Consider the following 21,002-nt stretch of genomic DNA (forward strand, 5'->3'; position numbering starts at 1 on the left):
ACACAAATACCAATAAATAAATAAATAAATAAATAAATAAATAAATAAATAAATAAATAAATATATTATTATTATTATTATTATTATTATTAGTCAACGGCTGTTGATTAGCACACAAATACCAATAAATAAATAAATAAATAAATAAATAAATAAATAAATAAATAAATAAATAAATAAATATATTATTATTATTATTATTATTAGTCAACGGCTGTTCATTAGCACACAAATACCAATAAATAAATAAATAAATAAATAAATAAATATATTATTATTATTATTATTATTATTATTATTATTGGTCTTGTGCTGTTGTCTTTAATTGGCCTTGTGTTGTTGTTTTGCACGTTAATATTCTAAATAAATAAATAAATAAATTATTATTATTACTACTAAAAATAGGCTTAAGGACTAATAGACAGTAGTATATTATACACACTATTTCAAGGGTGTAATTGATATTTTGTTATTGAAGTGTTGTATTAGTGAAGAAGTATGTTGTGTCAGTGAAGTGTGTTGTGTAAGTGAAGCTTTATAGTTTATAGTGGCAGTGCAAAGTATTTGAACAGTGAAATGTTTTTGAAGTGTTAGTGAAATCAGAATAGAATCAGTGAAATGTGTCGTAGTTCCAGTGCAGTGAGTGAGTTGACAGCGAAATGAGTGTAATGTTGAAAGGTACTTGTGCAGATATGAACATATCATACTCGTGGGTTTTAGTTCGAACTTAGGGTTAAGATACAAATTAGATTTATTTCAAATGTTATTTTAAGTGATCTTGCTTCATTTAATTTAGGATGCTCCCTATTATTATTATTATTATTATTATTATTATTATTATTATTATTAGTATTAATTGTATTTTTTATTAAATGTGTTTATTATTGTCTTTATTGAGCGTAATTAGTTACCACTGTCACCGGGTATATACCCATTTGAAATGTGAATACATACATACATACATACATACATACATACATACGTACATACGTACATACATACATACATACATACATACATAATGTTATTACTATTATTATTGGGCATGTAGCATGTATGGGCGAATCCAGAAAGCATATAAAGTGTTAGTTGGGAGGCCAGAGGGAAAGAGACCTTTGGGGAGATCGAGACGTACGAGTAGATAGGAGGATAATATTAAAATGGATTTGAGGGAAGCGGGATATGATGGCAGGGACTAGTTTAATTTTGCTCAGGATAGGGACCGATTATGTGAGAGCGGCAATGGACCTTCAGGTTCTCTAAAAGCCTAAAGTAACTATTATTATTATTATTATTATTATTATTATTATTATAGTTATAAAATAACACTTTGATTTTGATATCAACAAGTAGTATAATTGGCCAGTCACGATACTGAAGATAACATAGCATAACACAAGACGAGAGCCAACCCAACTCAAATACTGTAAGTAAAGGGAAAAAGTCTTGTTTCTTATAAAGGACTTTTCTTATCCTTCTTATTTCCTTCTATACACATAACTTACTTGAACATTGGTTGCAATACTTTCACACTAAGTCTGAACTTGATTACCTATTCAGGCCATTTCTCACGCAGGTTAGATCCCAGGATTCGGTGTCTTGTGTCGCAAACAAGCTCAGAGAAAGCGACAACAATCTTTGTTGTTATTTACATACTCAGTAAGCTGCGTGGTACAAATAGCCCATGGATGAAATTTCTATATTATACATTTTTAACCTAGACTTAATTTTTTTGCATACAACCTCTTATCACTAGGGGTGTCATTTTTATGGTATTCACGAAATATTTGAACACTTAATTGAAGAATGTGATCCCAAAACTCGATCAGTCCATTTGGCCATTTTTATAACTTATACATACACTATATAATGGATTGGATAATGTGCAGCGAGAGGTCAGACGACGTGCTGTCTTGCGAGAGGAGGACATTTTGAGTATCTGCTCTAGACAACTGACAATTAGCCTGCCTTCTCTCAAGTAGACAGGTCTATTAGGTGTGGAATCAATACGGTACGTGAAATTCGTACTCGGAAACGGGGATGAATACTGAAAAAGTGTATAAGGATTTTTTGTTGCAAATAAGGTCCTGAATCACCTCCTTAAGGATTGACCTGACCTCTTGATACATCCTGTGTATGTAAAGTGATGTTAAGCAATAATTGGAAGTAAGCCTACATTTCAAGAAAAATGTTTATTAATCTCATTTAATGTTCACATATTGAACGTATCAGGAAATTTATAACAATCAGAAATTAGTAACTGGATTTCTACATGTTGTACACAATATTAACTGTGTACGCCGTATACAGATACTTCATGAAATATCAATCCAAAGCTTGTAGGGTTCTAGTTTTAATTTTGAATTAATTATTTATCTCTAGGAGTTATATGAAACACAATCCAGAAAACTAATCTACTAATAACCAAGGTTTAGTAGTAGCCTACATACTATAGTAAATTTTTATAAAACAATCGATCTGGGTGGCGCAGTCGGCAGAGCATTGGCCTTCTGTGTCCAAGGTTGCGGGTTCGATCCCAGCCCAGGTCGATGGCATTTAAGTGTGCTTAAATGCGACAGCCCCATGTCAGTAGATTTATTGGAATGTAAAAGAACTCCTCAGGGACAAAATTCCCGAACACCGGCGACGCTGATATAACCTTGGCAGTTGCGAGCGTCGTTAAATAAAACATAACTTAACTTTATGAAACAGACCCCTTGTTGCAATTTATAGTGAAATATAACTACAGCATTAATTTTGAGGATAACTATTTTGATAAGATTTGGCCAACATATATAAATGAAAAGGCACTGAAGTAAAAAAAAAGTTTTTCCCTAAAAAATGACCAAAATGTCAGCTATCTCGTCCCTTAAACAACGACTGCAAGAAATTAAGATGAGGAATATTTAATGTTCTTCCTAAACTACAGAGTAATAGTAATTGTAGTTATTTATTTAATATTCCCTTCAAATTACAGAAACTGTCTACAGACGATAAGATGATAACACTCTTTAATTATGTCACACATATGCAAACTACTTATCATTTTGGACAGTGACGAAAAGACAAGATTCCACTGAAATCCATATTTCGATATTTCGCACCATCAGATGTTTATTCTAAAGCTGCAGGACAGACTGGCGCATGCGCACTGACCTGCTGCTGTGTGAACCAGATTACACAACAAACAAAACGTTTGATGAGGTCTTTGTTAGCCGAATGAGGCAACAGTGAAGGATTCCCAGCACACCTCGCTCACACAGGTTGCTTTGCGCAAGGGTATGTTTACTTACTTACAAATGGCATTTAGAGAACCTGGAGGTTCATTGCCGCCCTCACATAAGCCCGCCATCGGTCCCTATCCTGAGCAAGATTAATCCAGTCCCTACCATCATATCCCACCTCCCTCAAATCCATTTTAATATTATCCTCCCATCTATGTCTCCGCCTCCCCAAAGGTCTTATGCAGACTCTCATTCAATCCTTAACAGATGGAAAAACTATTTTGGGCAACTACTAAATGTACATAGGCCAAATACAAATGATCGGGACGAAATTCAAATACAAACTGCTGAGCCATTTATACCGGAACCCACTGAATATAATGTTGAATTGTAATCATAATGCAACACTACTGAATTACGTATTGATATTAATATTAATACCGGTATTACTAATTAATTATTAATTACGTTCAAATTTCACAAGCCTAGTTACTTCCATTTCATCTATTTCTTTCACTGCAAACCAAAACTATTGCTGCCAACATAACAGTTAGAAAATAACTGTCAGTACTCGAAATTCGAAACAAAGTTGGTAAAAGAAAATTCAACCTGACAACTAGAAAATCACTATAATCCACTAGCACATGTAGTAATAGGGGGAAAATGGTTAGGTTTCACGCTTACGGTATTAAGTAAGCTGATCGGGACTTTAAAAAGAAAGAATCTTTTAAATATAGACACTCAGATGAAGTCTGGGGAGATATGTTGAAAAATGTTGATGAAAAACTCCCAAATGAAAAAGTTGACAAAGATTGTTCTGCCGCATGCTGTATAAAAATATGCTGTATAAAAATACAATAGATCAATGCTTATTGTTTTTTTTTTTCGTTGTTGGTATTATCGCCGCGGCCTCATGCTTAACATGTCGGCGGTGTGTTTTTAAAACATAATTTTGCCGACCGATAGTTGCTCTGTAGGTTTCACTTTAAGCGTCACGTTGTCACATCTACTTCTTCGATAAGAATAAGCACTAGTTTGTTATATTGTTAAATCGCTATTATTATTATTATTATTATTATTATTATTATTATTATTATTATTATTATTATTATTATTATTTCATATACGAGTACGTTGACATTCTTAACTCTTAATAATAACTCTTTAACAATAATTTTTATTCACATACCCTAATGTTCGTCCTCAGCACAAGACATTGCAACCTCGGTGTTTTTTTATTGGGTTATTTTACGACGCTGTATCAACATGTAGGTTATTTAGCGTCTGATTGATATGAGGGTGATAATGCCGGTGAAATGAATCCGGGGTCCAGCACCGAAAGTTACCCAGCATTTGCTCGTATTGGGTTGAGGGAAAACCCCGGAAAAAACCTCAACCAGGTAACTTGCCCCGACCGGGATTCGAACCCGGGCCACCTGGTTTCGCGGCCAGACGCGCTGACCGTTACACCTCGGTTTTAGTCCACGTGGATTAGACAAGTAGGTGTCATTTAATAATGGAAGCATCAATATCGAAATTGAGGCGAGTGATTGGAGCGGCGACATAAGAAATTGAAAAACAATACTACAATTAAATTTCAAAGACCTGCCGAATGTTATGCACGAGGCCGCTCAAAGACCTGCCGAATGTTAACCATGAGAGCGCGGCGGTAATAGATGCTTTATGATTGTGCTAACAGATGGAGTTACTTGTCAACAATGTGACGCTGAAACATGTGTTCAGGTTACTGCCCAGCGACAGTCCTGATGATTGGTTAATTAATATTAACCCGGCACACTCACACTCACACACTGAGAGCCGAGCCCGGGAATCGAACCCGGGACCTCCTGATCTAGAAGCCAGCATGCTGACCAACAGACCGCGGAGGTAGTCAATGCTTACTGCGAAATCATTTTTCAGTGAGGATTGTGTTGCATTTCACGACTTAATAGTTCAGAACAAACAAGAATTATTGCTGCAATAAAATAATTCTTCAGGAAAGTATTGTATGAGTGACTATGATTCATAATACTGTATTCTCAGTTGACACATGTCCCTCTGCCCCACTGTCGACAAATTAATAAGTTACATGACCCTTTCTCATAGACATATTTACGTCGTGTGGCGGACCGAGAAGAAAACCATGAACCAAATAAGAAGAGACAGAGTAAATGGTGTTACACAAAATCATTTGCAACCCAGTTGTAATTCTGATGACTCAGGCATGAGAGACACGATACTGCAAACTGTGGAGTCACCAGTGATATAAATTACAGCAGGTCTGTACAGAGGACAACAAAAAAAAATAAGTCCCGTTAAGATAAGTCTTTATTCATTCTCTTGAATCGCGACCTTAACACCGGCACAAAAAAGACTTCCAAGCTGTTTCTATGTTAGGGGTAACGAATGTCCAGCACTTACATTACACACCAACCAGCCATTTAACGATGCTATATCAATTGCTTGGTCATCTAGAACCACATTAAAATTAATTCAATTAAATCCCTGGTGTAACAGTCTATGTAGGCCCAATATCGTCAAACAGACATCCACACGTCTCAGCAGAGGTGAACGATCATACAACAAGTAAGAATGTAACGTGGAGTCAGAAAGATGATCCCCAGTCGCTGTAACTGGCATACTGGCCCAAAATTTGGGCTGACACAGGTCCCATTCACTGGCCGAGATTTCAAAACCAGATTTCGCTACTCAATGTAGCTCCCAAAATTCGTCATCATGTTGGGTTGACACCGGTCCCAGTCACTGGCCAAAATTTCAAAACCAGATACCGTTACTCAATGTAGCTCACCAAAATTCCTCATGTTGGGTTGACACCGATGCCATTCACAGGCCAAAATTTCATGAAAATTTTCCAAATGAGGACACTCGAAAAAGTGCTCCTTCAATACCGCTAATTCAAGATACAACGCCTTAGTTCACACAGCTATGGTGCGGGACAAAGGTTAGTAACAGGGATTGATATTTGGTAATAATATTACAGTTGAAAAAAAACTCGCAAAAAGACTGCAATGTAATAAACACAAACTGGATTCGAAATCACGTCCACCGCAATCTTGTTTTTTATTGGGTTATTTTACGACGCTATATCAACATCTAGGTTATTTAGCGTCTGAATGGAATGAAGTTGATAATGCTGGTGAAATGAGTCCGGGGCCCAGCACCGAAAGTTACCCAGCATTTGCTCGTATTGGGTTGAGGGAAAACCCCGGAAAAAAACCTCAACCAGGTAACATGCCCCGACCGGGATTCGAACCCGGGCCACCTGGTTTCGCGGCCAGACGCGCTGACCGTTACTCCACAGGTGTGGACGCAATCTTGTTAACATGTCAAGTTATTATTATTATTATTATTATTATTATTATTATTATTATTATTATTACTATTGTTATTCATTACAAAACACTGAGATAGTTTATTGATGGATTAATAAACATGAAAATAATAATAATAATATTAATAATAATAATAATAATAATAATAATAATAATAATAATAACGATGACGGGAAAAAAGAGCAAGAAAAATGAAGTGTATAAGATTTGCCGACGATATGGCGTTGTTGGCAGTTTAGGGTGCTATTCATAGACATTTCGCTAGCCCGCACTACGAGCGTGCTTAACAGGATTCATAGGCCTATCATATCATATCGCTAACACTGGTTTATGAACACGAAAAACGTTAGTTCGCTGATCATCCACCGAAAGCCCGCGCTAAGAATGTCTATGAATACGGCCCTATGGGATGAAGTTAAATGCAAACAAGACGAAGACCATGGTCATAGGAAGAAAAATGCAGAATGTAAACGTGCGAAGTCTAAATGAGGCAGTAGAGCAAGTGGACAGCTTCAAATACTTGGGGTGTACTATAAGCATTAACATGAGCTGCTGCCAGGAAGTCAAAAGGAGGATAGCAAAGGCAAAGGAAGCTTTTAATAGAAAAAGGAGCATCTTCTGCGGACCCCTGAAAAAATAATTAAGGAAGAGACTAATGAAGTGCTTTGTATGGACTGTAGCATTGTATGGAGCAGAGACATGGACATTACAACGAGGTGAAGAGAAGCGACTAGAAGCATTTGAAATGTGAATATGGAGAAGAATGGAGAGTGTAAATTGGAAAGACAGAATAAGAAATCAAGTTGTGTTGGAAAGAGTGGGTGAAGAAAGAATGATGCTGGAAGTGATCAGGAAGAGGAAAAGGAATTGGCTGGGTCACTGGTTAAGAATAAACTGCCTACTGAAGGATGCACTGGAAGGAATGGTGAACGGGAGAAGAGTTCGGGGCAGAAGAAGATATCAGATGATAGACGACATTAAGATATATGGATCATATGAGGAGACAAAGAGGAAGGCGGAAAATAGGAAGGACTGGAGAATGCAGGGTTTGCAGTGAAAGACCTACCCTTGGGCAGAACACTATGAATGAATGAATGAATGAATGAATGAATGAATGAATGAATGAATGAATGGGAAAAAGAAAGCAGGAAAAATCAGTTTGTAGAAATTCAAACATACTCTGAACTAGCGTCGTGCATCACAGGCGCTATATTCGGTTCAAGTTTGTCGAGTATGGCAAAGTTCGAAAATTGTCGATGTTCTGTCTGCAGGAGGAGACCTGTCGTGTTTGTTCCACCTTGTTATAAAAATATTCGCTGTCCTCCACTCCCACCGTTCATGTTTTAGTCGCTTAATCTTTAAATTGACAAAGTATCCTATAGGATACAACAGGTTAATAGGCTATATGGTATAATTTTAATAGAACAATAGAAAAAAAAACTGGTAGGAAAATTAAAATTTCACAATACTATAATATTGTACAACATATAAAAATATGGACATTGCGACAGTTGTTTTCTTTACGGTCCGACAAGGTTTAATAAACTAGTGTGAGAAATGAAGCTTTGCCAAGTTAAAGGTTAAGGACTTCAGCACAGATTTTGTGAATAGTTTTTCATATGATATAAGACGAAGTTTTATAATGTCTTGGTTGTCTATCTAATGTTCTAATGTTCGAACATTACAGAACACTACTCTGAACAGATAAAATAATATACTTCTAAGAAAGAAATGGCGAGAATACAGATAAAGGCCTTGACAGGATGCCAAATGTTACGTAGAATTCCGCTAGTATTCCCTACCGATAACAGTTTTCTTCTCGACGTCTTATCAGCTGTAATTAATTCACTTTCCCTTATCGGAATCTGTTATCCTGGCACAACACGTCATATTCAACAGCGTTAACGCCAAAGTTTGCAAGAACTTCGTCAGAAAGATCATGTTCTGTTAGGCATAATACTACAATCTCATCTGCACAAATTATTATATTAGAGGGTTGTAGTGGGACAAGAGGGGATTTGTGGTGTAGGACAAATAGAACTCTTGGAAATGAGACATTGCGTTGTTTAACCCTTGGCAGCATAGAGGTTGTTCAAAAGAATCACAGTTTGCTCTCTTTCTCTACAATTACAGCATAGAAGTTCTACCATAGGTTCGTTCCAACAAGCGGTTCATGGATCAGTTCATGTACGGTTCCTGTACCATCTTATGCGCATGCGCTAGTTCAGCATCTGCTATGGGATTGAAACTGGACTGGACGCTGTTGGAACGCTTTCGCGGATCGTTATGTACTAAATCCAGAGATGCTATAACTGTGATCATCTTTGCTAAGAACGGGATGCTTATTATTATCGTTTCGCAGCTAATTCTAATTGCAGAAAATAGAATTTCGATCATTTTCTATTAAAAGATGATAAAAAAAATATGGAAGGCAAGAATTCCGATAATTCAACGTCGTGTACTGGGGGACTCTCATCTAAAAATAGTTCTTTTTTAATTATTATTAATGTATGTACGTTATTTATTATACTTCTAATCAAAGCTGCATGTTGAAATTGTAATTAACTATTTCAATACCCAAATAATTTCCAGTCCCTTTCTTTTTGGCGAAAATTTAAATTAAATCTCTAGTTTTATTATTCGTCTGTAATGTCACTTTTCATCTTAACCTCATTGATGTGAACAGTCGATCATGTCTTTCTTCAGTATCCAGGAGACGTTGGTGAGCTTATGCGCATGCGCGTCTCGCGTACTCTTCCGTACATGCCTCAATCCGCGGACTGTTTCTGACCGTTCCGAACCCGTGTCAAAAGCTTGTTGGAACGCCCGACTGCAGTACATGTTTCCGGTTCGGGACTGATTCGGATTGTGTTGGAACGCTTTTTCTGTACTGCGCATGCTCACGATGGTTACGGACGGTTCCTGACTGTTGTTGGAACGAATCTCATGCAAACACCCCTTGAGGATACATAGAAGTGCCATCTGTGTTTAAAATTGTGCGCAGAGTTAAATTTTTGAAAAAAAAAAAAAAAAAAAAAAAAAAGATCGAAGCTTTATTGTGATTAGACATCGGAAGTTAAGGCACTAAAAATGGTATTTTAGGCGCCTAAAAAGGCTCTAAAAACAACAAATATAGGGCAATAAAAGGCATTGAAATTAAATTGAATCACCCATAATTCATGAAGTAAACATCCATAAGACCATAAGTTACTTAACACTGGAAAAGTAGTTTCTCTCTTCTATAGACTTGTTTCACTTGCACTTAAGGCTGGTTCACAATAAACCGGAAACGAGAACCAGAATGAAAACGAGAAGCAGAGGACGTGAATATGAAAATTTTTGGTTCACAATAAACCGAGAATCTAGACGACTATGCATATCGATATGTATGTCAATAACGATTTGTAAAGTCGATATTACGCATTCTGATGTTATTTGTGTCTAATTGACCAATGACGTTCTCTCATGATTACAAGGCAGCCAACATAAACACAGGTTAACCAACTTCGAAATTTCAATTGAAACATTTCATTAGGTACGGTACTATAAATATGCCCATGCATATTTATTATCACAACCTATTTTAAGTCTACCATAACGTAAAATAATTAGAGAAGAAACATTTGTAATAGAACAAAAATGAACACAACAGTAGTTATTGAATTGAAGCATGAATATGTAGTATGTAATACAACCAATACAGCAATAAAATATGATTCGCTTCCGATCGTGTTCAAAGAAGCAGCTATTGAAAGCCACGTATTCTCCTTCATTTTCTCATCTTTATACGAGGCGCGCCGCTTATCGTAAACGTGAGGATTTTCCTCAACACTCAAAATTAGAATCTCATCAAATAAAACTTGCTCCATGATGCACAGGACAGAACAAAATAATGCATAGGTTATGTCACGGTCTTCTTGCTACAAAATATACGACGAAAAAATAGCTTTTAGATGACAATAGAATGAATCTAGTGGGCTGTGATCGGAAACGTGAACGTCAAAGTTGAAACTTGGCCAACTCTCCGTTCCCGATCCCGGGTTCCGGCAAGCTTTTCGTTAATTGTGAATGCTCACATTTAAATGTACACATTTTAACAATTTTACCGTTTTCGTTCCGATTCTCGTTTCCGGTTTATTGTGAACCAGCCTTTTCATCCACTACTTCACGTCCATAATTTGAGTTAAAATAAACAAGCAACTTTTCAAGATTAACGCACAAACTTCTGTCACGTTTATTGGACAAAACAGTGTGACGATGATTAATGCAACAATAAAGAGACGTCGGTAGAACCGCGAAATCCTACCAGCAAGCACCGTCTTTGTCCACCACAAATTATAGTTGGACTCACCAGGATTCGAAACCGGGTTATCAGCGTGGAAATCCAACGCTTCATGTATTCGACTAATAACTGATGTTTGTTGTAGTTTAGTCAACTGTACGAAGGCAGGTTTGAACTTCACAAGTGATACCAATAAGGCACCACTCATGAGGCAACTAAGCCAGGAATTAATGGGCTAGGTCAGTGCTGGGTTAAGGGCGAGGTCGATTCCGGAGTAAGCAAACAACAACACTGCATTGCAACAGGTGTCCCATCTCTATGGCTACTGTAACAACTGCAATTTCCTTACTTTTGAACGCAGAAATAAATGCAGTAGTGTTGAGTGAGTAGTCATATAAAGAAAAAGGCAAAAAAAAAAAGGTACATATACATGAAAGAAAAGGGCAAAAAAATACATATTAAAGTAAAAAAAAGGCGTAAACAGCAAAAAAAAGACCAAACTTCATCAGAATGCTCCATTTCTCATGATTCGTGTACATTTACTAAAAGCATTTAAATATTAACATTCAAATAAAACAGGCATTTTCCTAAACACCCACGGTCTTACTAATAAAAACTCTATATACAGACGTTTAACTGTCTTCTACAATGAGTAGCTCGTTTATAAGTCGTGTGTAAATTTCTTACTAATAATCACTACATACGTCGTGTATAACAGTATAACTGTTACACAGCTATGTCATAGTTTCGTCATTACCTCGTTACGAAAGGTAATAGAATATCTGAGGTTTTCTATTGCATCCGGTAGAGCGCTCTAGTGTGGCGTGTTAAATATCGATAGTACAACTGGCTCTAATCGATTACCACACTACATTTTGGTCAAAGAGTACACGCTACAGCAATATTATTCTAATAATTCTATGATCTTTGGTTTGTTCTTCTGTGGTTACAAGGTAAACATCATCATAAAATGACAGTCGATACGAACAGCTGTTAGAGGGGCGGCCATTTTTTCGCTATATACAACGCTTAAACAAGGGGTTTCGTGTATATAACTACTGCAAAGCAATTCCCGTTGTATAGTTACAGCCTGTTTATACGTCCATAGTTTATTCACGGTTTATTACGAGGGGGATCCAGGAAATAACGACCGTTCGCGCATATCCGCCGCGCAGCTGACTCCCCTTCCTTGTTTGAAGGTCAACTGGCTTCCTTAACATGTGTTCTCATAATGTTGTGAGTACTGGTTGCAACAAGTCGCCATTGTGCATTTTGTATTACTTCAAAATGAACGACGTGATTGATAATCCCGCCGACTGTGAGGTGAGGAGTGTGATTCGATTTTTGAATGTCCGACATTTGAAACCTGCAGAAATTTACCGGCAATTGAAAGAAGTGTATGGTGATACTGTAATTAATGAAAGAAATGTGAGAAAATGGTGCGAAATGTTCAACAATGGGCGAAAAAATGTCCACGATGAAACTCGCACCATTTTCTCACATTTCTTTCATTCATTACAGTATCACCATACACTTCTTTCAATTGCCGGTAAATTTCTGCAGGTTTCAAATGTCGAGCATTCAAAAATCGAATCACACTCCTCACCTCACAGTCGGCGGGGTTATCAATAACGTCGTTCATTTTTAAGTAACACAACATGCACAATGGCGACTTGTTGCAACCAGTACTCACAACATTATGAGAACACATGTTAAGGAAGCCAGTTGACCTTCAAACAAGGAAGGGGAGTCAGCTGTGCGGCGGGTATGCGCTAACGGTCGTTATTTCCTGGATCCCCCTGGTAGTAACGTTTTCTGTCTCAACTCTGCATAAGTCTCGTATAAAAACTATACACGGTTTATTAGTAAGACTGCCAATGTATAATTATGATCCATAACATGAAAAAAACATAAAAAATGACATTTGTGCTGCAAGTAGTCAAGGATCGACGTGCATTCAAATATTAAGTTCGACGAGCCTTACTTAATTGGAAAGTAGAAATAATGGACATAATTTCGAACAGGCTTCTTTAACCTGCGCATATCCTAAAAGATCTCCAGAAAATCCCTTGCGAATAAAGCCACGCCAAGAATTTGTATACATAGCCCTTAAAAATACTCGGTGGGGTCTGAACCCACGAACCTCTAATCTAACGACACGCCTGATGTGAGCACTAGGTAATAAGGACAATTTCAGAGCCGGTAAATCCAGGCAGAAGAATTCTACAGTGTCCAGTTGTGGTATTCATATAGAAGTGTGAAAACAGCTAATGTTTTACATTATAGCAGATTTGAATCTGTAATTTGTTGTAGTGATCCTTACAGTGTGTTTAGGCACTACTTCTTTTATTTGTAATCAAGCTATGAAGAGTGTATGTAGTGCTTGTCCTTGACATTCTTTAAGGAGCATCAGCTGCTCTCCCAACGCTACGATTCCACCAGGCTGGGAAGTAAAACAGCTTGCAAGACTGCGGACCATTTCTTACAACCACACCAGCATTTCCCTTTCTTGCTCCAAGTGCTTTGCATAATATTAATACACTACTTCGCACTCAATTTTCCCTTCCTAGCAGTGAACTCGCCCCTTCTCACTATAAACTCACCCTTCCTATCAACTCACCCATTCTCGCAGTAAACTCGCCCTTCGTCGCTACCAACTCACCCTTCCTCGCTATCAACTCATCCTTCTTCACTATAAACTCACCCTTCCTCGCTATCAACTCACTCATCCCATCAACTCACCCTTCTTCACTATAAACTCACCCTTCCTCGCTATCAACTCACCCATTCTCGAAGTAAACTCGCCCCTTCTCACTATAAACTCACCCTTCCTATCAACTCACTCTTTCTCGCAGAAAACCCGTCCTTCCTCACTATCAACTCATCCATTCTCGAAGTAAACCCATTCTTCATCGCAGTAAACTCGCCCTCCCTTGCTTGAACTCACCCATTCTCGAAGTAAACTCGCCCTTCCTCGCTACCAACTCACTATTCCTCACAGTAAATTCACCCTTCCTCGCTATCAACTCACTCTTCCCATCAACTCACCCTTCTTCACTAAAAAACTCACCCTTCCTCGCTATCAACTCACTCTTCCCATCAACTCACCCTTCTTCACTATAAACTCACCCTTCCTCGCTATCAACTCACCCATTCTCGAAGTAAACTCGCCCCTTCTCACTATAAACTCACCCTTCCTATCAACTCACTCTTTCTCGCAGAAAACCCGTCCTTCCTCGCTATCAACTAGCCCATTCTCGAAGTAAACTCGCCCCTTCTCACTATAAACTCACCCTTCCTATCAACTCACTCTTTCTCGCAGAAAACCCGTCCTTCCTCGCTATCAACTCGCCCATTCTCGAAGTAAACTCGCCCCTTCTCACTATAAACTCACCCTTCCTATCAACTCTTCCTAGCAGAAAACCCGCCCTTCCTCACTATCAACTCACCCATTCTCGAAGTAAACCCACTGTTCCTCGCAGTAAACTCGTCCTTTCTCGCTATCAACTCACTCATCCTCGCAGTAAACTCACCCTTCCTCGCTATCAACTCACCCATTCTCGAAGTAAACTCGCCCTTCCTCGCTATCAACTCACCCATTCTCGCAGTAAACTTGCCCTTCCTCGCTATCAACTCAGCTATTCTCGAAGTAAACTCGCCATTCCTCACCCGGAATGAGCAGTCAAACGCGCTACCGCCTGAGCGCAAGCCAGTGGCTATCATTTTTATTATTTTCGTACTATTTTGATCTTACACTTCTTTTTCAATGTCGCCGTAATATCTTCATTGCAAGAAGCCTTTTCTTCGCTGTATTCATCACAATTATTCCTTCAACTCCCAATCATACTTTCCACATGAACACGTCTTCATATTATTTTTAGTACCACCACATACCATTATGTATCCTTTTCCCTTTACAGTCGCCGCCATTATTATGTTTGCACCTTGTCTCTTCGAACTTAACCACTATCATCATAATCATCAACATCATCATAATCAATGAATCAATTACCTCCATTATTACCATCAATTTTTTGTTTTCCTTGGACAACACGCTATAATCAGTAGCCTTCAACCGAACTCTAATACTTCACTTTTCGGGGTTGTCAAGGTAATTCTCTTTTTTTGTTTTTTCTTTGAAGTTCACAGTCAGCTGTTTCCATATTCCAACAGTGCACCTCACAGCTCTCGTGTGTGCGACGCAGTTAACGGTTCAGGCTCGTGTGTACATTCATGTAGCTCCTTGACATGCGTCAACACAGGCGAATAACCCGCTGCAGGGGTGCACAAACCAACGTCTTGTCAATATTACCGAATGCTTCACACTGCAGCAAATTTACGGAAACATTGTGATTGTAACAAAATCAGTATTCCACGAGTATTTCCCCACAAAATTCTGACCACAAATCTTAACAGTACCTGCCCAAAGTCGAACACGAGACCTCCTCGGTGAAGTAGCTGCAGTCTATATACCAGCGACTTTACTAGCGCAAAACGACGATGATGATGATGATAATAATAATAATAATAATAATAATAATAATAATAATAATAATAATAATAATAAGTTATCACAATTTTTTATTTAACGTTTCTTAAGATACAAACGCCATTCATAGATGATAAGACGATCACTGAAGACCTTCTCGGAATATGGATGTACCCAACAAAACTGTAATTCGTGTTTCAGGAGAAAGGAAAATAATTTCAGGGGTATATTTCATTAGGCATATATTTACTATCATAACCATTTGACTAACAATGATACCAGTTTATCCAGCCATTGAACGCAGTAATATACTGTTATACATAAATGTTTTAAAATTACTTTTTCCACCTACATCACATATTTAAAGAATCTGATGGTAGGCCTACACCCTTTTTCCGAGGAGGTCTTCAATTGTTTTTACTTGGTAATTTAATGACGCTGTATCAACTACGAAGCCAAGCGGGAATCGAATCCGCGCCCGAGCACAACTCCGGATCGGTAGACAAGCGCCTTAGCCGACAGAGCTACGCCGGTGGCTTTCTTCAATTGTAATTGTAATTATTTATTTAACGTTCCTTTCAAACTGCAGAGGCTATTCATAGACGATAAGATGGTAATTGTAATTCTATATTTAACGTTCCTTTTAAACTACAGAGGTTATTCATAGACGATAAGATGATAATTGTAATTGTAATTCCTTATTTAACTTTCCTTTTAAACTACAGATGCTATTCACAGATGATAATTGTAATTCTTTATTTAACATTTCTTTTAAACTACAGACGCTATGATAATTGTAATTATAATTTTTTATTTAACGTTCCTTTTAAACTACAGAGGCTATTCATAGACGATAAGATGATAATTGTAATTGTAATTCTTTATTTGACGTTTCTTTTAAACTACAGAGGCTATTCATAGACGATAAGATGATAATTGTAATTCTTTATTTGACGTTACTTTTCAACTACAGAGGCTATTCATAGACGATAAGATGATAACTGTAATTCTTTATTTAACATTTCTTTTAAACTACAGAGGCAATTAATAGACGATAAGATGATAATTATTGTAACTGTAATTCTTTATTTAACGTTCCTTTTAAACTACAGAGGTTATACATAGACGATAAGATGATAATTGTAATTGTAATTCTTTATTTAACATTCCTTTTAAACTACAGAGGCTATACATAGACGATAAGATGATAATTGTAATTGTAATTCTTTATTTAACGTTCCTTTTAAACTACAGTGGCTATTCATAGACGATAAGATGATAATTGTAATTGTACTTCTTTATTTAACGTTCCTTTTAAACTACAGAGGCTATTCATAGACGATAAGATGATAATTGTAATTGTAATTCTTTATTTAACGTTCCTTTTAAACTACAGAGGCTATTCATAGACGATAAGATGATAATTGTAATTCTTTATTTAACGTTCCTTTTAAACTACAGAGGCTATTCATAGACGATAAGATGATAATTGTAATTGTAATTCTTTATTTAACGTTCCTTTTAAACTACAGAGGCTATTCATATACGATAAGATGATAATTGTAATTGTAATTCTTTATTTAACGTTCCTTTTAAACTACAGAGGCTATTCATAGACGATAAGATGATAATTGTAATTGTAATTCTTTATTTAACGTTCCTTTTAAACTACAGATGCTATTCATAGACGATAAGATGATAATTGTAATTGTAATTGTAATTCTTTATTTAACGTTCCTTTTAAACTACAGAGGCTATTCATATACGATAAGATGATAATTGTAATTGTAATTCTTTATTTAACGTTCCTTTTAAACTACAGAGGCTATTCATAGACGATAAGATGATAATTGTAATTGTAATTCTTTATTTAACGTTCCTTTTAAACTACAGAGGCTATTCATAGACGATAAGATGATAATTGTAATTGTAATTCTTTATTTAACGTTCCTTTTAAACTACAGATGCTATTCATAGACGATAACATGGTAATTGTAATTCTCAAAGGTCTCAGTTTCGCAGTGGTGTATGTCCACCCCTGTGCCACACAATAGTGCATCAAGCAAGCTATTGTCAATACAACCCAAGAACACAAAGGTCGATGTCACAGTCACAAATTCCAATTTGTGTAATCACAGAAATGATTCAGCTGCTCAAATAAGCCCGTCGCGATGACTGCCGTTCTTGAACATGTGTTGCAATGCACTTTTTGCTGGCTGCTGGTTCTTTATGGCTGCCACAGATTCCTTCGTAAACAAACTGCGTCTAGCATGGCTACATCCAGTCTGCTCGTGTATAAAAAAAAATACTTGATTATGTTTACATGATATGGAAATGCTCACAACACACTCGCTGCCATGGAAACTAAAAAAAAAAAAAAATAAAAGTGTGGAATCTAGTGTAATACTTGTAACAGTACATTCATATTCTTGTAGCTTATTTATTTATTCTTTCGTCCATATTCCAATACATAATTTTCTTCTTATTCTTGTCCTCTAATATATCTTATTTGTTTATTCCCTCTTTATATTCTTAGCTATCATCGTCATTCATCGATCTTCATTATCACTATAACCTTACTCCTCTTCGCCTTCAATCTCACTTTTCTCTTCCTCCTACTTCCGTCACAGCTGTTCGATTCCTATCACAGCATTCTTCATTATTTTATTTTTCACAATGACATTATCCTTCTTATAATTTACTTCTTCATTATCTTAATCAGCAATTGTCTCTCTTACATCACCTTCATCATCTCTGTCTTTTTCATCATCTGTTTTGTCTCGTTTCGTCATAATCACTATGATTATCGTCACGTGTCTTTACCACCTCTCTTTTCTTAATCTGCATTTATCCCTTCTTCATCTTCCAGTCTCGTGTTAATCTTTTATCTGTCTCTTCTTCACCTTCATGTCTATACTTAACCATTATATGTATTTTCTTAATTGTTAATGCCACTTCCTAACTTCTGTCTCTTCTTAATCTTCATCCGTCTCTTCCTAATATTTATCTGTCTCTTAACCTTTATTAGTTTCTTCTTAGTCTCAATAAGTCTCTTATTAGCCTCAGTGTGACTCTTCTTAACTTTCATCTGTTCCTCTTTTATCTTGGTAACTAGCCTACACCTCATGTCCCTTGTTAAAAATTGTATATGTCTCTTCTTCACCATCCTCTACTGTATAGGCTGTCTCTTCTTAATTCTTTTTATGTGTTCGACAACCTCCATATGTCTCTTCTTTGTTTTAATATTCCTTTTTCATCTTCATGTCTTTTCTTAACAGTCTTCCGCATCTTTAACCTTTTATCTGTCTCTAATTCATCTTAAAGTCCCTTCTTAACCTTCATCTTCTCTTCTTAACCTTCATCCGTCTCTTATTCATCTTAATGTGCCTTCTTCACCTTCATTTGTCTCTTCTTAACCTTCATCTGTCTCTTCTTTATCTTCATCTGTCTTTTCTTTACCTTCATCCGTCTCTTAATCATCTTCATGTGCCTTCATAACCTTCATTTGTCTCTTCTTAATCTTCATCTGTCTTTTCTTTATCTTCATGTTTCTTTTTTACCTTCATCTGTCTCTTATTCATCTTAATTTCATTTCTTAACCTTCAGTTGTCTATTCTTAACCTTCATCTGTTCCTTCATCATAATTACTTCTTCGTCTTCGTGTTTTCTTTCGTTGCTTTATTTCCTTCAACTCTTCTGTCTCACTCAGCATTATCAGCTTTGCTTTACGGTTCTTCCTCTTCCCTCTGTTTTGATATTTATGTCCATCCTGTCACTTTGCTCACAATCACGCGCTTGTGTGTGATAGATACTCTGCACTGTCTCGGCACACAAGTCTCTTCTTGACTACATTACACACAGAAGAGCTATCAATGAAGAGGTTGGCAAACACAAACAGAATACTACAGCTTAATATTCGGGGGTTGACAGGCTTCCTGCACGTTCGGGTCGCGGCCTTACAAACCGGTCAGCTTGCCTCCAGCTGTAATTCTCTACTCCACTATCAATCCGGGCGTACAACGAACGCCAGCAGCGGCGGAGTGTTTCTGCCACCGATGCTTTCAGTTGGCATGCATGTACGAAGATGAGGGCCTAGCCAGGTTCAACGCTTCTACTACCAAATCATGGAGTCTTAACATGTTTTTATATCTACTACGTCATTTCATAAACAGAGAAATCAGAATAATTCAGTAAGTGTTCATTTTAAAGCCGAGCGCCATAGCATGTCTGTCTTGTATTCGGGAGGGCCAGAGTTCGATCCCAAGGACAGCTTTTCTAACTTGATTTTATTTTCATCCCAAGCTCCCCATATATAGTCTGGTTTTCTTACCACAGTCTACTACATACAGTCACGAAGCTTGCGTTTTGAGGGTGCTAGAAACAATAGACTGTGCCGGTACTATTTTGCATTGCCTGTAATGAGGCGATATTAGCGATCCTAGTGGTGAGCAACTATCTAATGTATGCATATTTACTATGTATTGAGCTTCGTGACTGTATATAATAGACTGTGTTCTTACTCTGTCTATATCCTAAGGGTGAAACCTAATTATTTTCCCTCTAATTCTGCATATAGGCCTACTAGTGGATCAAAGTTATTTTCTAGTTGCCAAGTTGAATTTTCTTTTGCCAACTTCGTTTCGAATTTAGATATTGACAAATACCACAACTGACAGTTAATTGCTGTTATGTTGGCAGCATCGTTTGCCTTTGAAGAAGCTGTCAACGTTAATGAAACGAAAGTCATTACCAAGTAGTACTTGAAATTTCAACGTAATACATTTATCAATGTTAAAAATACAATACAGTTCGCAAATCTGCCTTTCACGTATAACTCTCTGTGAAGCAAACTTGAATAATTTCAAAGGAAAAATTGTTCCGGGGCCGGGTATCGATCACGACACCTTTGGCTTAGCGCATTAACGCTCTACCAACTGAGCTACCCAGGAACTACACCCGACACCTTCTCAATTTTTCCCTTTTTATATCCGCACACCTCACGTGGGCTGACAAGACGCCAGAAACCCAACTTTGAGTGCACAAAAAGGGGAAAAATTGAGACGGTGTTCGATGTAGTTCCTGGGTAGCTCAGTCGGTAGAACGTTGGTGCGCTAAGCAAAGGTCCCGGGATCGATACCCGGCCTCGCAACAATTTTTTCCTTCAAATTATTCATTACAGTTTGCGTTTGCTTGCCGATCCAGAGTTTTGCTCGGTCGCAGGTTCGATTCCCGCTTGGATTTTTTTTCCGAAGTTTTCCACAACCGTAAGGGGAATGTCAATGGCGAATCCTCGGCCTTATCTTGCCAAATACCATCTGGCTATCACCAATACCATCGACGCTAAATAACCTAGTTGTTGATAGAGCGTCGTTAAATAACCAACTAAAAAAATCCGGTTTCAACATCAGATACATAATGCTGTATTGAAAAATAATTTTAATATTATATTCAAAATTTTGCATGGACATAACAATCTACAGGCGCTTCAAATTAAAATGTCGTAAAAAATTAAAAATATATCCAAAAATTAGTATAATTTCGAATATGTTCGTGCTAAAAACAAGAATTTCAAGAGTATAAAATTACGACATTTTGACCTGGAAGAGCTTCAAACAGAAAACATTTGCTCTTATCAATTGGAAACCCGTATTGTG

General features: G+C 37.1%; 1 protein-coding gene across 6 annotated transcripts in view; it reads right to left on the reverse strand.

The window, feature by feature from the left end:
• Positions 1-21,002, reverse strand: part of Spec2 (CDC42 small effector protein Spec2) — a 155,274-nt gene that overhangs the window by 13,648 nt on the left and 120,624 nt on the right. The window lies entirely within an intron of this gene.

Source organism: Periplaneta americana, chromosome 2, assembly GCF_040183065.1.
Source record: "Periplaneta americana isolate PAMFEO1 chromosome 2, P.americana_PAMFEO1_priV1, whole genome shotgun sequence".
Taxonomy (NCBI): domain Eukaryota; kingdom Metazoa; phylum Arthropoda; class Insecta; order Blattodea; family Blattidae; genus Periplaneta; species Periplaneta americana.